The sequence below is a fragment of the Dendropsophus ebraccatus genome, chromosome 2 (assembly GCF_027789765.1).
Source record: "Dendropsophus ebraccatus isolate aDenEbr1 chromosome 2, aDenEbr1.pat, whole genome shotgun sequence".
Taxonomy (NCBI): domain Eukaryota; kingdom Metazoa; phylum Chordata; class Amphibia; order Anura; family Hylidae; genus Dendropsophus; species Dendropsophus ebraccatus.
The window spans coordinates 73,613,014-73,625,013 of NC_091455.1; the positions used below are offsets into that span (position 1 = coordinate 73,613,014).

A 12,000-nucleotide genomic window follows, 5' to 3' on the forward strand; every position below is an offset into this window, starting at 1 on the left:
CATTCAATGATAATAGTCTAACCATCGTGAGTCAATGCAGTAAAGGGAGTCCCCTAATGCGAAAGTATAAGTCTACTCACCAGCCCCAGGGAGAACGGTTAGTCCAGTAGGGGGGGGGACGGGTCACACAGGAGGGGGGAGATACGAAAGGAGACACACACAAAAGAGAAAACGCTGCTAAGAAGATGGGAGAAAGAGGAAAAAGGTTAATACTATAACAATTAGAACAATATTCAAATAAACAATACCAAGAGACCCCTAGGGAGTTGTCAGGGCGCCCCAGGAAACCTTGGGTTGGGGCAACAGTATAATGGTATGCAATTGAGCTTTTCTTTCAAAGGAAACCCTGAGTCCTCGTCCACTCGATATCAAAGAGAAAAGTAAGAAGTCCAAGGGAGGAGGAGTCAGGGAGGTCCAATATCTACCCCAATAAGTGAGGAGGTGCACTAGCCCTCCGGAGAACAAGGCAACCAAATATGGCCAAAAGTGAACGTTAAATCAACTGATGGGCTCCTCATGCCCAACCGCCGCTAAGCGTATAACTAATATCATGGCATAAAGATGTCATGCCAGGTAAAAATGCTTAAACTAGTCCCACTCAGTTACAACTATTATATTGTGTGCATCCCATTATCAGAGGACCTTAGTTACAAAAATACTTTGGTAGACCAGCAACCTAGTAAAGGAGTGGTAGAATGTGCAATCAGCGAGGTGGGAGGGGGGGGGGGAGGGGGTACAGGAGAGGAGGGGTAGGGTGGAGGGAAGATGGGGTAGAGGGAGGGGAGAGGGAGAAGGGAGGAAGGGGCTCAAGGATAGGCATAATGTAACCAAAGCTTCAATAATCCTCCTGTCCAATGATAGGCAAAAGTCTTATCAAGGCACAGGGTCAGTGAATTGCAGTGTCTCGGATTCAGGTTGGGGAAGTTCCAGCGGAGCCTCTAGGTGGGGTGTGCTTCCGTTTTTGGGAGTCCCCACGAAGACGGTCAGGGTCGGGAACCCGCGGTGGTAAAGGCAATTCCCAGTCTGTGAGATCCGGGTGCGGGATGTCAAGTGTGGCGCAAAAATCGTTCATGTCGGCATATGTTGACAACGTAGCTGATTGACCATTCCTTCGAGCTATTAGTGCGAAGGGGAATCCCCACCTGTAGGGGATGTTCTGGTCCTTCAAGATAGCCAGCAGCGGTTTCAGGTGGCGCCGTTTTTGCAAAGTCAGCCAGGAGAGGTCCGCATAGAGCTGAACTGGGGCGCCATTGTGAACTACCGCCTTTGACTGCCTAGCTTTAGACATAATCAGCTCCTTGGTAGCATAATCCGTTACACAACAGATAACATCCCGGGGTTGCGTATCGGTACCCCTTGGTCGCAGGGCCCTATGGGCTCTGTCTAACTGGAGCGGAGTGTCAGCCGAGCGCTCCAACACAGAGTTAAACAAAGACTGAAGGGTTACTTTAAGATCCTCCGAAGAGTCCTCTGGGAGACCTCGTATTCTGATATTGTGCCTGCGGCCTCTATTATCTAGATCCTCCAAATGCCTGGTAGTCTCTTGGAGGTGCTTGGTGGTCATAGTGGCATGTTTTTGGAGGACAAAGAGATGTTTTCTAGTGTCAGTGTGGTCCTGCTCCAAGGAGTCTACTCGGTCAGTCACTTGTTTAAGGTCTTTACGGAGGTGAGCAATTTCCGCTCGGCAGGTTTCTTTGACCTCAGACACTAAGGTCTGAAAATCTGCTTTGGTAGGCAATGCGTGGAGAAGTTTGTGCCACTCTGATGGGTCTGGGGCCACTGGTATTTGATCAGCTGTGTCCTCTACCACTGACTCTGTGGAGGAGCGCCAGTCCTTGCGTTGCGCCAGTAAAGTTGGGGTAGCACCATACTCCTCATCACGGGAGGAGTGCCATTCAGCCATCCTTTGTGAGGACCCTGCTGGGCCTTTTTTCGTGTGAGAGGTAGAACGTGTGCTTTTAAAGGGCATGATGTCACACTGGCGATCAGAGTCTGCCTGAGAGAGGTGAGGAGGTGTACCCTTTGTAGTATGCGGCAACGGTCCTGAGGTATTTCCTTGGTAGAGGGGAGGCGAACCAGTATTCAGCCTCTGTGGAGGCTGTGTAGTCTGTAGAGGAGCAAAGAAGTGGTGCAGAGTCCTCTGTGTAAGTTGGTTGGTGGCAGTAGAAGCAGTAATATGCCCTGAGAGGTCCCCGTCCCTTAGAGGGAGTTCAATTTGGAGGTCTGGTGGCTCCAGCCCTTTGTTTATGATCCCTTAGAAGGTTATGGTCACTGGGGTATTGTGCTGTAGAGTGCTGTAGAGTGTCCCCCACTTCTCTTAACCACAGTGTCCTTATATTTAGCAGCCAGGGAGTAGTTGTGAGGCGGCAGTTATAGGGGCAGAAGTAAGCTGCTGCATTGTATGCTCCGCCCTCCGTATGCTGCGACACGTCTCTGCCGGGGGAGTGTAAGATGGCGGCGGTCACGTGGTGCAGGGGAAGAAAGCCGGTGTCCGGGCTCGGCTTGGGCTGCCACTGGCCGTGTAGGGGGGATGCGGGTCTCCCGGTCCACAGCGTCCTAACAACCCGGGTGGATGCGCCTCAGGTTGCCCGTGCACAGGTCCCCGCTGCCCCCAGGGCGGTGAAGCTGGCGGCGGCCACGTGCGGTTTACAGGAGGACCGGCTAGGGCGTGCTGGTTGCTTCAATAGCAGGTGAGTGCGGGGACGGTGGCGGAGTATCTGGCGGGGGTACAGCGTGCCTACCAGTGTGGGGATCCGGGAGGATAGTCGGCCGTCTGTCCCGTCCAAGATGGCGCCGGCCTCTCTGTGGGAGCAAAGCGTCGGCTGCTGGCTTCGCCTCCCCCTCCTCAGGTGACTCCGGAATCAATCTGTAGCGTCTCCTGGGGGTCTCCGGTGCTTAGGAAGGCGGTCAGCGGGTGAGCAGGACGGCTGGGAACATCGGTTTGCAGATGTAGCAGGCGGTGGGTGAGCGGAGCTCCTTGTTCAGGCGGCCATCTTCTCCAGCGGCCAGACACGCCCCCACTACACAGAGTTTCAACAGAGGCTGCAGTGAGTGGGGAACAGGGAGCAGGACAAATAAGTATGATCTTTATTACTTTCTATGTAAAACAAGACATGGCTAACTATGCCCGTGTAGCCCTTGCTGCACAATATTCAAGTCATTTTATAGGGTCTGTAAGCGAGCATTGATCTAGCAGATCAGCGCTTGCTTACTGTGCTTATCAGGCCCTGTTGGCCGAACAAAATCCTTACCCAGGGACTCTTTCTAAAATCTCAAGGCATAATGCCCTAAGAAGCATCCTGGGAGTTTACTGTTTACTGAGAGAGACAAAGGTTTTAGTAAAACTACACTGGCTTTCAAAACATTTTCACAAATAACTTGGATTACTGTAAAATTCTGTATAATGTACTTAGAATACATATAAAGTACACAGTATATAAAATAATAATACTTACAATAAAAGCAATATCTATAATGCAGTCACCGCTTTAAACTAGAATTAACCATAAAAGAAATGAGTGTATGTTTTTATGGTGTGTTGCATCAAGGCAGAAGTCAGCAAAATAAATGGATAGAGAAAAGACAATCGGGAAATCATCTGTGCACAAATGATCTATTAGTACAAGTCTACTGCATGGCAATGGGCTTGGCAGACTTTATTGTGTATATGAAAAAGCAAGATCAAGGATGTATATTGCACTGGGCCCCAAAGGAACATTAACCTCTGGCCCTCATCATTCTCCCACTCAAATGCATCAAGAGCCCAAGGAAATATTTATTAGCATAATCTCAACAAGTGAACTTAGTCAGGCTGCCAGTGTGGTTCATTATTTGTGCATACCAGAAAGGACATTAACCCTTTCACTGTAAAAGTGTAAAACCTGGGTGCAAAATACTGGCAAGGTTGGATATGATTGGTTTATTTACAGCAATGTTTTAAACATTTAATGTTTGATTTTTGAGTTTTGTCTATAATATTTTTGAGTTTTGTCTATAATATTTTTGTTTTTTAATAGGGTACTTGGGGCAAAGAAGCCCTGTGCTAGAAGCACAGTGAGGGGTGATAGCAACCACAGCTCCCTCTACAGAGGCTGCCAGACACTGTGATTGTGCTATAACAATATACAGTACATTGTGGCAGCAGAGGGGCCATGTCACCCCTTACTGCTGCCAGTGAACAGAAGTATGTCTGTAAATAAATATAGCTTTATTAAAGCAATGTATTGAAATTTTATTTTTTGTCTCCAGAGTACGTGTTTAACGATACAGATCCAACAGCAAGCTGCTCCTGTCAGTATCTGCTCTCTTTACCCTACTATCCTAACACTGTAAAAAAAAAAAAAAAAACAGCAATCTGTTTTTAGCTGCCTTCACACATTTAATATAAGTTGGAACGGTGGGTTATGACCCCTGGGAAGCCAACTATATTAAAGACCTGGGGGGACATTTCTTAAGTCCGTTTTTTGCCCCGCAGTGCTGAGGTTCTGAGGATTTCTGTAGGGGCGCAAAGCCTCTACATAAATCCTGTGCGCACCGGAGCCCCTCTGTGTGCAAAAAGTGACATCTACACTAGCTCAGAGCTGGCGTAGGTTTCCTTAAAGAGGATGTACCACCCGGTACATCCTCTTTAACTTGAACCCACAGATCGATCGGCGCTGGCACGGGGACGCCGGTGCTGCGGTCCGTTTTTTCGGACTGCTGTCCGGTTCCCGTGCACGGCGCCGTTCGATCCAGCGGTATCGGACGGTGCTGAAGCACTGGAGGTTGGCCGGCCCGCCCCCAGTGGGAGGGAATTTCCTCCCCTGTATGACGCCGCTCCATTCATTCTAAGCGAGCCGCGTCATAGAGGGGAGGGAATTCCCTTCCACTGGGGGCGGGTGGTACATCCTCTTTAACATTTTTCCACTTAATAGCACTTGTGAATAGATTTATGCGCCATGTAATAAATGTTCTCCCAGGAACCAAGAAAATGCTCTCCTAAGGGTGTTTCCATATTGAGAGTGACTTTACATGCTTAGCCACCAGGGTCTCTGTGGAGTAAGGAGGGAAAATCTAACAAGGGCCAAAGACTCTTGAGGGAGAAGAATAGAAGAAAGCTGTAATGTATACAGATGCTGCTGTTGATACCATTGCTTACCAGGCAAGGACATGTAGACGTGCCAGCCATCTGCACCCTCTTTTTGCTCTAGTTTTCACCTATAGGGGCCTAGTAGATGAAGCAATTTTTTGCTTTCACCAATTAATAATTTTATTTAAATTATTCACCGTAATACACGGAACAATAGTCGTTAGTTATAATCATAATTACGAGCAAACGATGCGTACATACACTGAAAGATTTCTGAACCATTAACAATGATTTTATGGTCAACTCAAAAGATGCTGTCAGCAACATATGAACAAACTTTCGATCATTGCCTGCATACACACACAGAACGATTATTGCTTACATTTGAAAGCTTTAATGATTTTTCGCATGATAATCTTTCTCTGTAATAGGGCCCTTAGCCTTTTTCCCCCTTCTCTCCTTCCTGCTGTCTTGATAGGAAGGGGGAAGGAGCTACATACCTCTCTAGGGCTCAGCTTTGTAAGCAGTGATTGGTAATGGTGGAGGTATGCAGCAGGTAATGGGCAATGGGGGTTTTACATTTTTCCCAGGCCTCTATGGCTGTTATGGTGTTATTCCTGCCAATGAGGACCAAAGGAACAAAGCTGTATGTGCAAAATAGTAACAAGAGCAGCATCTTAGATGCATAGACTTTACATCCAGCATGTATTACTGTGATGGACACGCTCACAGGAGAAATATTGGAAACTAGGAACAGGTTACATAATACATATCAGAGGTCTGAAATGAATGAAGAAATTGCTGCCTAGAACTTTGTGCAGCATTTTTATCTCAAGATAAGGTATATGTAAACCTCTGTAGTTCTGCAGCTGCTTTCTCTTTCAAAATCTCCTGTAGTTAAGTTCACTCATGGCAGTCCTTCTCTTTCTGGGTTCCGGGAAACTTGGGGGGCAGTTGGGGGGGCTGCTTTTAGGGATTTTCCTATCTGTGTTGGGTCTGTGTCTTGCCATTAGTGGTGAGCTGTTGCATTTTTTGTGTGTTTGGAATTTCAGCCGTGGTAACGTGCTTCTGTCTAGTGTGAATGGTGATCTAAGAGAGCTGACCAAATTTGTCTTTTTGCCAATAATTGATGAAGTTTACCCATGACCAATGTCAAACTATTAGTCATTTATGATTTACATACTATATACATGGCTTGTACAATCATAGTGATATTGGGTGCAAACAGAACATCTAGATCAAGGGTTCTTTGTTCTTTGGCTATATGGCCCTGATGTTCTTGTAGTTCATTAGGTTAGCACTTTCATTTACATAACTAATATAACTGTACTGTAAGCTTCATTTACATTTAGAATATAATACTATAACAATGGCCCCTGGTGCCTCTGATCACACAGTCAGAAAAATAAGTGTGTTGGATTCTATTGTTTGTCTGGCAAGGCCTTGGGTAAGTTACGTGAATTGCCCCTCTTGACAGCCAGAATCAAACTTTGACACATTTAGCAATAACATTTCCATCTTTTGTGCTAATCATTTTGGACCATGGCTTCATACATAAGCCTCTGAAAATAAATAGTGAAAGAATTTCTTTCTGATGAAACTTGAAGACTGTTTATTTATTGGTCATGAATTTGGCGCTTCATACAGGGTTGTCATATCTGATTTTGTTTTGTAGATAAGATGAGAGAGGGAACATTACATCAGTGATTAATCAAATAAAGCATAGTATAAACTTGGTTAACTCTTATGTTTCTGCTAACTTATAGCTATTGTTATATTAGATATCACACTTGTACAATTAGTTATTACTATGTTGCCCCAGATTTTCACATTGTCCTTCAACACACCAAAAGCAAGATTATATTTCACTGGCCGGTTGCATCGGTGGCATACACCACGAAGAAAGCGCAGATTCTTACCCTTTCCCCGTGGCAGGCATAGGTCCCACCAGGTTTACCTAAGAGATGTGCACCTCTAAGTAAATCCAGCAGGGAGAATGGAGGTGGGGCCTAATTTAAGACCAGCTTACGAGCAAAGCCTCCTCCTCTCCGCATCTCACCCCCCTTCCCCCTGTCTATTAGCCTAGCATTAGGTTTGCACAGAAATCAACATTTTTTTGCCAACGTAAACTGGGTGTGATAAGTGATAAATACCCCCCAATATGTATAGTGCTACCTAATATGTTGGCGCTATATAGGCAAAGTAAATAGTCACTGGAGACATGCCCCATGAAAAACTCAAAAGAAAATGAGCTTCAAAGCACGAAACCCATGCTACTAATAATCTAATTTGTCACTACTATTAATACTAATACTAACAATCACCATCTGATAATCTATTAGATTTTTATAAGAATACATTTGGAGGTAGTACTAAAATTTGACACAACGTATTGTGTTGTTGCTGTCTACGATTTGATGTTTCATTTTTACACAGATGTTTTGAGGTGCACTTCCATCTTCAAAAGTTATTTGCTATCCACAAGATGGGGGGTCTGACTGGACCTCACCTAGCGGCCCGCTCCCCCGCCCGGCTGCCCGCCCTATCATCTGCCCCTTAGCCCACCCCATCATCTGCCCAGATCGCCGCCACCCCGCCCGGAAGGGTTGGGCTGGGCCAGGGGGCGTGCGCGGCGCCTGGACTTCTCTCTCCTGCTTGGTGGTGGACATGTGATGTGATGACGTCACATGTCCACCGCCGAGGTGAGGAGAGAAGTCTGGGCGCCGCAGGGCTACAGTGGTGAGTTTCTGGCCTGGTGTGTGGCAGGCTGCCTGTGCTGGAAACTCACTGTACTTGCAAGATCAGCTGCCAGACAGAGGGAGACGCTGCTGCAGGATCCAGGAGAGGTGAGTGTATTTTTCTTTTTTAATTTTTCTCATAATTGCTGCAAAGTGGGGTCTACAAAGGGGCCCATACTATGGAAGGCTACATGGGGGAGGGCTATACTATGGGGGGGCAGGCTATACTTTGGGGATCTACACAGGGGAGGGCATTACTATGGGGGGCTAGGCTATACTTTGGGGGTCTACACGGGGGGAGGGCATTACTATGGGGGGGCTACACAGGAGGTCTATACAATGGGGGGCTACACAGGAGGAGGGCTATCCTATATGGGGCTATTACTATCTGGACTGCACAGGGGGATTATTACAATGGGGGGAGCACATGTGGGATTATTACTATGGGGGAAGCACAGGTGGGATTATAACTATGGGAGGGGAGCAAAGGGGGGTTATTACTGTGGGGACAGAGCACAGGGGGATTATTACTATGGAGTGGAGCACAGGGGGATTATTACTATGGGGGGAGCACAGGTGGGATTACTACTATGGAGGGAGCACAGGTGGGATTATTACTATGGGGGGAGCACAGGTGGGATTATTACTATGGGGGAGCACAGGTGGGATTAATACTGTGGGGACTACACAGGGGGACTATTACTATGGGAGTGCAGCAAAGGGGGGGTTATTACTATGGGGACAGAGCACAGGGGGATTATTACTATGGTGACAGAGCACGGGGGGATTATTACTATGGGGATAGAGCACAGGGGGATTATTACTATGAGGACGAGCACAGGGAGATTATTGCTATATGGGGGCACAGCAGGGGATCCTATATACAGGGGGTAACACACATACCTACTGACTTCACTGCACATGACACAAAAAAGTGGAAGTTGTTGTCAAAAGTGCGGAGCCTAAGATGTTTGTCTAGCAGGTTCTGAGGAGAAGAATTGTACCTGGAAGAAATCATCATGCTGGTCTGGGCCAGAAGGAGAGGAAAAAGAAAGTGATGCCTCAGATCACCTGTGAGTCACTGAATTACTTTTTTTTTTGGGAGGGGCACTTTTAGCAAGATTCGCCCTGTAGTCCAAATTACCTAAAAATGGCCCTGCATGCCGCCACATGATTACGTTGTTTGTTTCCCTTATGGATAAAAGGGTCTAAACATATCTGAATAATACATCCCTAAATCCTTGCTACAATCCCTAAACACTGACATTATCACAGTAGAGCAATTTTTCTCGTCTGGCTGCACCAACACTTATCTGTTCTGTCACTTTAATGGATATAACATCTCCCCATAAATCAGATCCTAATGTTATTGTCCTCTAGGGGACTATATTACAGGTGCAGGCTTTGGTAGTCTGGAAAAAACATAAAAGCTCCAAGTGACAGTGTTTATGAGCCAGTGCTTACTATTCAACCCTCTATAATATCACCATAGCACTAAAACTTGACACTTCTTACAAAGTCTAATGACCTGACGCTATGAGGTCTACATAGTCCGTATACAGTACAGGCTATAGCTGAGCTCCTAATGGTCAATATTTTGAGCTGTGAAATAAGGTTAATGGTTGGGGAAGGCTCTTTAGTGTGTATTTTATGTGATGTGAATAGAAGCCCTTAGTCTCTGTGGATACATTTGTCTAGTTAGTAAATGATTGATTTTCCCATTCAGGTCATTTGCAGCTTACAGAACTTACAGAGTAAAGGTTGTGCGGCTTTCCATCTCTCGCTGAAATCCCAGCAGTGTTTTTAGTCAGCAAGAAGCAAGACCACTTCAATGAGAAGACAGAAATCTTTACCGTCATCTTTAGTGGCCATAAAGCATATAAAGAAAATTCAATATCAGTTCAATGTGGTAATGCCATGTGCTTCAGTACTTACTAGGAACGCCAGAAACATGATAACATCTGTAGCAAATTTGTTTGATGTAGCAAAGTGTTTGATGTATCTGATGTCAGGGCTTCGGGATGACAAGGAGAAACTGCAGCCTCAAATCTTGTGGTTTTAGTGATGGCCATGAGAATGGAAGCAAATGTTACCTGTGACTGGAATGTCGATCAAGTTACTATTCTTCTTGAAAGGCCAAATGGAAGTTCATAGAAACAGAAGACAACAGTTTTAAGCTCCAGACATGTATGAGCCCCCTGGGGAAATAATGGAAAAAAAACAGAAGAAGACAGGAACATATTATTTTCAGAATAGTAAAAAAAATAAAAGTTTTATATTAAACAAATTCTGGATATATTAGACCAGATTTACCACAACTGCAAATCTAGGGTCAAATTGGTCCTGGTGGGGATTCTTTGGGGTAAAAATCACTTTTGTAATCCATAAGGACAGTGAGGCAGGGCCTAGATTGTCTGTGCCCTAGGCCTGTGACGCCTCTTGGCTCTTTCTCTCTGCCATCCTTGTCCTTAGCAATGCCTCCAAGCAGGATTTCTCCTCTGAAGCACTGTTTAAATTCTGTGCATGTGCCGTAGTGATCGACGCTTCGGAAGAGAAATCCCGCCCAGGGGTGTTACCAAGACCAACTGGAACCCTGCGACGCAAAATGACCTAATGTCAGCTAACCAACAATACACTTGGTGTGTGTGTGGGTGTTGTGGGTTATGGATAGGTACAGATTTTCTTTTAATCAGAATGTGTGCCAAAATTTTGGCTGATTTAGTCTATGCCCAAAGCCACACACCATTCTTCCAAGACCATACCCCTTATATAGAACTTGACAGATACGTGTCTTACACTCCTAACGTATTGCAAGTCATGTACGTTTTTTGGCGTAAATTACGCTGGACTATACGAACATTTCCGGTAGTAAATCTGTACTATTATGTGATTTCACATCCTCATTGTGAAATCAATTTTTTAGGTCAGTAATTGGATTTAACCTGTGACACTTGTTATTTCTGTTTATCATCTAAATAAATAAATGGATGAGAAAGAGGTTGGTACAACTGGAGGCCTAAACTTAACCATCTAGTTAAGTTTAATTGTATAGATATCTGGAATATGTGACCCATGTGAATATAGCCACAAAATCTGGGTCTGTTTAGTATATGCTAACCTTTAAATGATGTCAGCTTCTGCATTCAGTTAGACATTATTATTTTTCATCAATGTAGATGTATGAGGTTTTTCCTCATATGAACAGTAGAATTGTTAAGAACCATGGGAAATTTATATAGCTTTCAAATTATTATATGTAAATATTTAGTAAAGAAGGGTTTTTTCACACTTTGTAAAATTGTTTAGTATACAGTATAAGTGAAGTCACATTACTTACTGACAGCAGCTCCCTGTGTACCTCACAGAGCTAAAATCAGACTCCCCTCCTCCAGGCTGTTATGCCCTGCTCTGTGGTGAGTCTGTCCATAAGATGGAGGAGCATGTGACCATGCCTCACCCCCAGTGTCCACTCTAGATATATATAGGCCCAGTGGTGGGGCTGGGCATATGCATAGTTGCCAACCCTTTTAACAGATTAGCAAAACATGTTTTTTTTTATCAAAATTATTTTTTTATTAAGTTTTTCATAAAAGGTATACAAATACAACAACAGGGAAGGACAACACACTAAGGTCGAATCCCTGTAAAAAAAAAAAAAAATCAAACAGTACGAAAACAATATTGGCAAAGTCTAGTAGGCTGTATGGAAAGTCTAACAAGAATGAAGAAAGCAAATCTCAATAAACCTGTTATCTAAAGGGAAGTTTCTGTGTCTTCTGTTATAACATAAGAATACAATCAATATGGTAAAGCCGGCCAACAATGAAGGCCTCCAATCAGGGGTGATTCTAGCCTCTCTGCTGCCCGAGGCGAACTATAGAATGATGCCCCCCCGTCAATCCGCCCACATTATAATCCACTACTGCCCCCCCCACTGGTGTCCCAAATAAACATAATGTTTGGTCCCTTGCTGCACAGAGGATGTCAGGAGAGGCGGGGGCTGATCTTATAGGAGAGGTCCCAGCAGCACAGAGGATGTCAGGAGAGGAGGGTGCTAATCCTATAGGAGAGGTCCCAGCAGCACAGAGGATGTCAGGAGAGGAGGGTGCTAATCCTATAGGAGAAGTCCCAGCATCACAGAGGATGTCAGGAGAGGAGGGTGCTAATCCTATAGGAGAAGTCCCAGCATCACAG

The 12,000-nt window shown here is 45.2% G+C and overlaps 1 protein-coding gene across 1 annotated transcript in view; it reads right to left on the reverse strand.

Annotated features, from left to right (window-relative positions):
- APCDD1 (APC down-regulated 1) overlaps positions 1-9,978 on the reverse strand; it is a 75,772-nt gene extending 65,794 nt beyond the window's left edge. Inside the window, exon 1 of the mRNA XM_069960104.1 lies at positions 9,900-9,978. The gene's annotated coding sequence lies outside the window, so the exon portion shown is untranslated. The remainder of the gene's footprint in view (positions 1-9,899) is intronic.
- Between the last annotated feature and the right edge of the window lie 2,022 nt (positions 9,979-12,000).